Here is a 9358-nt window from a genome sequence, read left to right as displayed (position 1 = left end):
TGCCAAACCTCCAACCTTTCCCTTTGGTTTAAGAGCAAGCGGAATTCTGGGAGTGGGCGGAGAACACAGGGGTGGGCAGCAGGCAGGTGCCTGGCACCAACTCTGCCATCATCCAAAGCCCCAGAGCAGAGATGCTCCAGGGGAAAACAGGTTCTCCTCCAAGGCAGAACTCCTTTGAATGGGTTCCCTGTGCCTTTCATGGCAAACAAAAAGGCAACACTGTCCTGTCCTCACGCGGGGAGGGTTGCAACTGACAGATGATCCCCTGGAAGCCAGCCTGTATTCTGGAGAAGGAAGCGCCAAGAACGTAAAAGAATAAATATTCTAGAGATAATTCCTGGCCGTCTTTGGAATGCACTCTTCCTCCCCTGGTAGATTTGTTTCTTAGAGATTGTTTGCTTTGGCTACACAAATTGGTCTGCATTCTGCAAGCACCCACCTGCTTTGGAGGACTTACTACCGCCCCTCTGGCAGCTGTGAGGAGGCTGCAGGGAGGCTGGACTGGCCTCCTCAGGCAGCCTGGTGCAGGGTTAACCCATCAGTCTAGGACACGTGGGCTGGGGTCTAGGTCTTGACAGGACACCAAAAAAAAAAAAAAATCAGTAATCACAGTAAGTGATGCAATGCTTTAAGGGGGAAAAAAGTACTGCAAAAATCCATAATATTGTGGAATTCATATTCTATGAAATATGAATTTTAAAATACAGAGAAAATCTATGCAGAAAACTCATTCAGTGCAGCTGGGAAGTGCTACAATCAGGGGCCTTTGTTTTGTTTTGTTTTGTTTCAAAGCTTTTTTACATTTATTTGTCGTGAGTATGCATATAACATACATACATACATACATATATACAACCCATATATATATATGGTGCTGCAGCATGTGTGTGGGGAACAGATGATAATTTAAGATTATCAGTCCTCCTCCTTTGACGAGGGGGATCTGATGGAACACAGGACATCAGCTTTGGTGGCAAGTACCTACAGCAGCTAAGCCATCTCGCTGACCCCATCAGATCGAAGGCCTTTAGTGTGCAAAAACCTGGTACCATCTTAGCAGGTCAGGGAAAACACTGTCCCTCACCCCTTCAGAAAATGGTATCTGCCCCACATCTGGACGACAGGGTCTCCACAACAATCAAACTTACAAGCACCTGCAAAGGGCTGAAAGGACCAGGCCTAGCCTGGAACCCCCATTTCCGAAGTGCCCGTTTCTCCCCATCAAGAACATTCCAGCCTCAACCCTCTGTGGACTCACGCCAAGGTCCCAAGCTGACTATGGGAAGGTATCTTATTTATCTCATACTGTGTGTGTGTGTGTGTGTGTGTGAGAGAGAGAGAGAGAGAGAGAGAGAGAGAGAGAGAGAGAGAGAGAACACATTTTAACTAATGTTTAAAAACTAGAATATTCACCTTGCCTTGAAAAATATGTTTAGCAAATGATTAAAAACGTTCCATTTTTCTCTATCTGCTGTATTTGACAACTAGCAAAAAAAAAAAACCAATAATAATCATTCCCATTTACTGATAACACATTACCTCTTAGCAGAGTTCAAGGCTTTAGGGGTTTGTGTCTTTCACGCCTCACAATTCTGCACTCATTACTCTCACCTACAGAAGGTAAATCTGAAGTTTGGAAAACAAACAATGCTCCCCAAATTCCTTGGCTAAGAAACAGCCTGGCCCACGTCCATCCTGGGAGGTGTGGACTGAGTTTACAGGCTATCAGAGAGTTCTAGGAAGCTCGAATGGCCCTGGGTGTGTACATAGAAGGGAGACAGGTTCCCACCTGCACCCTCGGAGGCTGGCTGGGCTCCCAGGCTCCTATTTCTGTCAAACAGCTCTCTCTCCCCCTCTTTCCCTCCTTCCCTCTCTCTCCCTCTCCCTCTCTCTCCCTCCCTCTCTCTTTTCCTCCCTACTTCCCTCTCTCTCCCCCTCCCTCCCTCTCTCTCTTTCTCTCTCTCTCTCTTTCTCTCTCTCTCTCTTTTTCTTGTCCTTTTGATGTTTTCTCTCTCCTGTTTGCTTTTGTTTTGTTTTGTTGTTCATTCCATGATGAACTACCTTCCAGAGGTACTGATTTTGAATGGCATTCCGAGGGTACAGTCCATCATGGTGGAGAAGACACAGCAGATAAAGTACAAGGCGGATGGTAACACTATCCACAGAGGGGAAGGTTGGTGTTCCCTTCTCTTTCTCCTGTTTTATCAGTTCGGGGGACCCAGCTTGTGCTGTGGTGCTGCCTCCACTCCCATGTGGACTAAGACTCTCTAAAAAAACACCCTCACAGACATGCCCAGAAATCCGTCTCCTGTGGGAGTCCAAGTTCCATCAATGACAGTCAAGATTAACCCTTGCAAGACCACTGCTTGTCAACCTGACACCAGAGCACATCACTTTGGAATGATAGCATTGTATGTACTTCCATTCCCTAAACTCTTGTGCCCATCTTATAATGTAAAACATATTTAGTCCACATATAAGAGTTCTCAGAGTCTTAATAGTCCCAAATTATATATATATGTATATATATATATATATATATATATATATATATATATATATATTACAAGTCTATATATAATGTATGTGTATATATCTGAGCAGAGTCTATTCTGAGACCCGGGCAGTCTCTTAACTGTTGAGCCCCTGTAACACCAGAATCAACTTAGATACTTCCAGCAAACAATGACACACACTAAATAAACACTTACATTCCAAAAGGGAGAGATGGGGATATAAAAAGGAAAAATGGGACCAAAGCAAGTCCCCAAACCCAACACAGCAAACCCCAAATATCGTAGCGTCACGTCAAGCATGTGATGGAACCTTAGGGCTTCGGGGACCACATTCTGCCTACCGTGCCAGCCCAGCACATGTAGACTCTCTCTTGGGCTGGTCTTATTCTTAAGTCGGTCCATCGGGAAAGGTTTCACTAGGTGCCTATCGCTTCCTTTGCCAACGTCCCATGGCTTGGCATCTCTAGCATTTGGGTATACCCAGTTCTTCTTAGGACTTGACTTTTGCAGCTTCGTGCCATGGCCCTCTTGGGGCCTCCTTGCATGGAATCTGACCCTGCCTGGCCTCAGTTGCTTTCTGAAAACTTGGTGTAAGCCCCCATGATTCCCGGAACTCTTGCAGTTTTTGCTGCCTGTGGAACCAGTACTGTGTGGATGGCGCTGCCAGTTTTGACTGAGAGCTCGAGACGCAGTCCGTGACCCCGTGCACCAACTCTGGAGTGGCCTCTAGGCACCTTGGCAGCTAATCACATGGCACCAGAGCCCTGAAGCGGAGACAGATGAGTTCCATTGCTTTCTCCTTTGGACTGAGTCTGCAACTCCAGTGTACTGAACGGTGCAGCGTACACCTGGATTGTCCTATCTTGGTGAACTGTCTCCAGAACCAGCCATATAGACACTCCCAGAGGGTGGATTCCTAGGTGATACTAAATCCTCTCAAACTGAAAGTCAAGATTAATCATTACACCTCTTTTCTAACTAATGTATATATAGATGCTCCTGACTTACGGGCTTAGCATACCTATTATAATACACCTACACTGTGGAGCATCACAGCTTAGACACAGTTCGCTGTAGACCAGTGCTTCTCAACCTTCCTAGTGCTGCAACCCCTTAATACAGTTCCTCACATAGTAGTGACCCCCAACCATAAGATTATTTTCATTGCTACTTCAGAACTGTTATTTTGATACTTTTATGAATCATAATGTAAATTGATGTGGGATTTCCCTCTGTATGCTGTGATTACCATTAATGAATAAAGAAACTGCTTTGGACCTATAGCAGGGCAGAAGTTATGTAGGCGGAGAAAACTAAGCTGAATGCTGGGAGGAACGAGGGTGGAGTCAGAGAGACGCCATGGAGCCACCGGAGACAGATGTGCTAAAACTTTGCTGGTAGGCCACGACCTGGTGGTGATATACAGATTAATAGAAATGGGCTAAATTAATATGTAAGAGTTAGCCAATAGGAAACTAGAGCTAATGGGTCAAACAGTGATTTAAATAATATGGTTTCTGTGTGATTATTTTGGGTCTAAGCTAGCTGGGTGGTCAGAAACCAACAAGCAGCTCTCCACCAACAGTAAATATCTGTGTTTTTTCCAACGATCACAAGCAACAGGTTGAGAACCACCGCTGAAGAGCGTCAAGGACACCCCTCAGACTGTCTGACTGACTGGGAGTTGGGGACTGCCGCCTCTGCACAGCAGCAACAGAGGACCACACCTTTACCACTGGCCCATGGCTGCACATTAAAAATTCTATTTTAAGTTTTCCTTAACTGCACACGTATTGCTTCTCCATAATCATAACAGAGTAGAAAAATGGAAGGTCAAGCCACCATTTAATTGAGGATTGTAGGGGTTGGAATCTCATTCAGTTACTCTTTTTAGAAAGAGAGCTCCCCAACTCAGAAGCAAAAACAGAGCCTAACACTCGAGGCAGGAACCTTTTACTCAACCTGCCAACACTTAGATACCCTTCATTGAACTCCCAGACCTACCTTGGCTACTTTTGTTTCAACTCTCACAGTAAAATACAAGCCATGACCCTTTCCCCACCAGGCTACAAGTCCCGCGTGATCTGGTTGCAGCTGACTATGTGCTCAATGAGATCTATTTTTCCAGCGAAAGTGCTCAGAGCACCAACGGCATGAGTCACCTTCTAGCAGCTGCATTAAGGGTCACTACCGGGAAAGCGCGTGTTTGCTTGGGAAACGCAGACACGCAGGTCAGGCCATGCTCTCTGACAAGGCTACGAGTTGGATGTGAGCAGCTGGGCCTTTGCAAGCGGCCCGGCTTCCTAGAAATACACATATTTTAGAATTTGTTTGGAGAAGTTGTGAAATGAATCCCTTTCTATGTATTTGAGAACATTCTGTGTTTCCTTTTATTTCTCCTTGCCAGACAGATACAGTTTCATAACCTCGTTTTTAGGGCCACTGTATCATAGCATGACCCTCGCCCTTTACGCCTTAGTAGCCCTGCCCGGCGTGGAAATCTCCTGAGGGTGTGTTTGGAAGGGAAAGCGTTGATAAAAAGCACGTCTGCACCTGGCATTAAGAGGAGAAACACAGGAATTTTCTTTCACTTTAAATCAACAGCTTGACCTTACTTTTCCCCAAAGTCAAAAACTAAAGACCTTTGTGGATCTAAACTTTTGACTAAGGCGGCATGATTATTCTGGTGACCCGTGTATTTGCTCTTATTTACAAAATCTAAGTGACCAGATTGGATACCCCTTGGCATGAAGTTACGGGAAACACAGAGGTTATGGATTCAAACGTTAGCTCTTCCACGCGGAAGCTCATGACCCACTTGACCTTCCAGAAGCTTTCCAGAGCTTCCAAAGACAGAAAGACGCCGGCCTCTCACCTCTCTCTCTCTCTCTCTCTCTCTCTCTCTCTCTCTCTTTCTCTCTCTCTCTGCCTTGAGTGTGACAAGCGCTGAACAGTGTTAATGTCCTTCCCCGGACCTTCTGCTATTCATTATACCCTAGCCACATGACAGTCCCCACGGAAGCCCTCTGGACGGAGAACACTTTCTGTGAGAACGAGTCTTCGCTGTGAACTGCAGTTGCTAATCAGCCTTGGTGTCCACACTCATCAGAGCAGTGAACGCTTTAGAGACTCCAGACAAATGACAAGACTGTCTCACTCTCTGCTCTCGAGAGTGGCGCTCCTCCTTGTAATCACAGAGAGGGACTCAAAACTCGAGTGGGCAAGGGAAAACAAAGTCACGTGGAGAGGAGGGAGTGAAATATCCAAGGGTGGAGAGCTAACACCCTCTTTGGACCAAGGTAAGAGGCAAGGGACCTGGCCATCTTAGTTCGGCAGTTAGATTGCTTACAGATTCACATGTCCAAAGACTGGTACCTTCCCTATGTCGCCCAAGGACTTTGATCCTACAGACATGTTTCACGGCTGGTATCCCCTTTTAGAAGCTGGTGCCTGTTATCATACCTATTTTTCAGAAGAAGCAGCTGAGGGGCACACCAGCCTGTGCAAGATGGAGCTGGATTGAACTGGAGGCTACGCTCTACATTCGGGGTCCTTCCCACATCACCCTCTCCCCCTCTCACACAGTTGGGGGAGGACAATATTCCAGTCAACCTCCAAGGGAGTATGCGCTTGGGAGCTCTTGTCAGTGTCATAGAAGACAAAGCACCGAACTGGGATGTAAAGACAAAAAAGACCTATGTGTCCTGTTCCCAACCGTGAGCCCCAGGGATGGCTGCTTTCTCACTCGGCAAAGGGCAGCCAGCCACACCTGCATCCACGTCCTCCCCTGCGCTTCTGTGTCCTGAAGGTGAGTCCATCGCTACTGACTTTACAACACAAAGGGATACGGCAAAGAAGGAACGGCTAAAAGAAAACTCTGGAGTTCATCACACGGGCAGTTGTAATTAAGTGCTGTTGTGACTGACCCTGTGACTGATAACAAAGCTGTCTAGTAGCTCGGCTTCCTCACTGGAAGAGCAAGGATGATAACGCCTTCCGGGCAGAAGGAAAGAGTATTGAACTCTGTTCTCCCCTCTTCTCCATCACAATGAGATTAAGTTGTTAATCTGAATGGTGAGAGTTTGGGACAGGGACAGCGCCTTGCAGTCAGTGGGCGGGCAAGGCTGCCCTCCTGAGGCACGGTGCTCTTTCTCTGAGGTTCTGTGTGGTTCAGCATCTGAGTCTGTCCTGCAGGAGCCTTGGGAGGTGACTTGTCAGACTTTCTCTGCCCTTCTGTCACCTTCCTCCCACGCATCCCTTCTAGAAAGTACCATGACCTACTCTCCAGACTTAGGAATCCTGGAGAAATTCTGCTTTTACTCATTCGTTTGCTTTTTGAAACGGCCTCATCGTATAACCCAGGCTGGTCTGAACTTGCAGTCCGTCTGCTCAGTCTCTGGGTTGCGGGGATCCCAGGTGTGTGCCATCAAGTCTGGCGTTCTGTTAATACACAGTTAAGACTTGGACTGATGAATCTATTTATTAAAAGCAGTACCGTCTCTGTGGACTCATGTCCTCTGCCTGTCCCTGGGGAGCTGCGATCGCCAGCCTCTCAAGTGATTCCCGACAAACCCGCCCTCCTAGAAGTCATGCTCTTTGTACCGAGGGGAAGCTGTGTGACCAGCAGAACTTGACATAAGAAATGACATGACATCTTCAAGGCAAGCTACACAAGGTCCCAAAGTTCCTGCCGTGGCTGATCTCTTAATTGGATCGCCATAATGGGGGAAGCCAGTCCCTAGAGCGGGACAAGCCTGATACAGGGAGACACCTGTGACTGCCCTTCTGGAACGTTCTCCTCCTTGTCTGATTATCCTTTGCTCTTTGAAGCTGGGAATGAACCATGTCGTGCTTCAAATCCTCAGTGTCTAGCATTGTAGCTGGCACGGGTGTTCACTTTTCAATTAAAAAAAAAAGCATAGTTTTGTTCATAGCTTCTATTCAAACTTCCTATTTTCAATGCTTAGAGAGTTGCTTCAATGTTTTTCAGGAGAAAGCTAAATGTGGCAATTTGTATTGAATTTCAGGGGCTGAATAAGAAAGCATATGTAGAAACAAAAGACAAAACGAGAACTCTCTTGTTTTACAGAGGGTTTCCAAATTGGTCTCCAAATTTGCCCTCGCAGTTCAGTTCCACGTGCACCATAAGGTGACATCATCTGCTTTTTCTTATGCCCAGTTAAGTTACATTCAAGGTTAATAAAATTATGTTCTATTAAGCTGACGTTTTCTGGCCCCCAAGACACAATCATTCCAACTCCCTTACTGTGGCCGTTGGGTCTGTTTTCACTCATTTCTGAAGTCTCCTGAGACTGAAATGTTGATTCTGAAGGCCAAGAAGTCCTCTAAGAAGCAGGAGAATAAAAAAATAAAAAAATAAACCCACAGAGGACAGCCTGACATTGTTTGTCTCCTAAGTCTGGATTCTCAGAAGTGAGCTAACGCTGGGCCAGGCGCCCAGGAAATCTGCTCTGTCGATCTACGCCTTCCCCTTTCTTCCCTCAAGGACAAAGCTCCTAAGCTGATCACATTTTACTTAGAGCCGCTGAAAAGGCAGGTTAGGAGGTTCCTGAAACTCAAAAGCATCTTACAAAGCCTGGGCAGACTTACATGACCCAGGGTTGGTGAGATGGCTCAGAAGTTAACCCCACTTGCTGCTCTTCCAGAGGACTCACACCGATATGGTGGCTAACAACCACGTCTCTCTAGTCCCAGCAGATCCAATTCTCTCTTCTGGCCTCTGAGGGCACTGCGCACATGCGGTGCACAGATCTGCAGAAGAAACACAGATACACATAAAACAAAATTAAAATCAAAACAAAAAGAGAAAGCCAGGTGGTGTTGGCACACACCTTTAATCCCAGCACTCGGGAGGCAGAGGCAGGAGGATCTCTGTGAGTTCGAGGCCAGCCTGGTCTACGAGAGCTAATTTCTAGGATAGGCTCCAGAGCTATAGGGAAACCCTGTCTCGAAAAACAAGAGAGAGAGAGAGAGAAAGGGAGAGAGACTTAGAAGTCCCATGTGGCTCTCTTCCTGGGGTTTTATAAGCGTTAAACAATTGCTGGAGAAGAAAAACCCTTTCCTCCAATACCCACCTACAGGTTGTGCAGGGAGCTGCCATGATGAAGCTTTCTTGAGTTGTTACCACACTGGGGTGAGCTTCTCAGTGACCCAGCTGCCCCCATTAACCTTGCCCCTAGAAGTAACTCCTGGAAGTAATTCTAGCAAACTCATTGACTCACTACGCTGGGCTGGAATTAGTTCTTTGGTCTGTCTTTGCCCTCCGTGGTGGTTGAATAAGAATGGCCCCCATAGGTTCATCTATTTGGATGCTTAGGCACCAGGAAGTGGAACTCTTTGATCTGATTAGAAGGATTAGGAGGTCTGGCCTTATTAAAGAAGTGTGTCACTCGGGGGTGGGCTTTGAAATCGTCTCTCTACCTGCTGTCTATGGATCAGGGCAGAGAACTCTGAAGTGGCTGCTCCAGCACCATGTCTGCCTGCATGCCACCATGCTTCCCACCATGGCGGTAACGAGCTAAGCCTCTGAAACTGTAGGCAAGTGCCCAATTAAACTCTTTTCTTTTATAAGAGTTGGCTTGGTCATAGGGACTCTTCACAGAAAACAGTGACCAAGACACCTCTGTCTGAGATGAAGAGAAATGGACTTCCCAGGAACAGTCACGCCCCCGGGTCCAGTGTGGAAACACCGCTCTCTGACTGGTCTGCTGTGGAAGTGTTGGAAGTAGTACGGTACTACCCAGTACTGCGGTACCACTGCCTACCACAGCTGAGGCAGACCTGATTCCCCAGTATGGGCAAGGCTCGGAAATAGAAGGTAG

The 9358-nt window shown here is 46.8% G+C and overlaps 1 long non-coding RNA gene across 1 annotated transcript; it reads left to right on the top strand.

Moving 5' to 3' along the window:
- The first annotated feature begins 4976 nt into the window (after positions 1-4976).
- Positions 4977-7740, top strand: LOC146889757 (uncharacterized). Its single transcript, XR_014999696.2, has 2 exons — positions 4977-6324; positions 7009-7740. It is a non-coding gene; the product is annotated as an uncharacterized LOC146889757 (long non-coding RNA).
- Positions 7741-9358: the final 1618 nt, after the last annotated feature.

This window comes from Myodes glareolus, chromosome 26, assembly GCF_982192425.1.
Source record: "Myodes glareolus chromosome 26, mMyoGla1.1, whole genome shotgun sequence".
Lineage (NCBI taxonomy): Eukaryota > Metazoa > Chordata > Mammalia > Rodentia > Cricetidae > Myodes > Myodes glareolus.
Note: the sequence above shows the minus strand (reverse complement) of the source record. Positions and strands in the feature narration are given on the sequence as shown.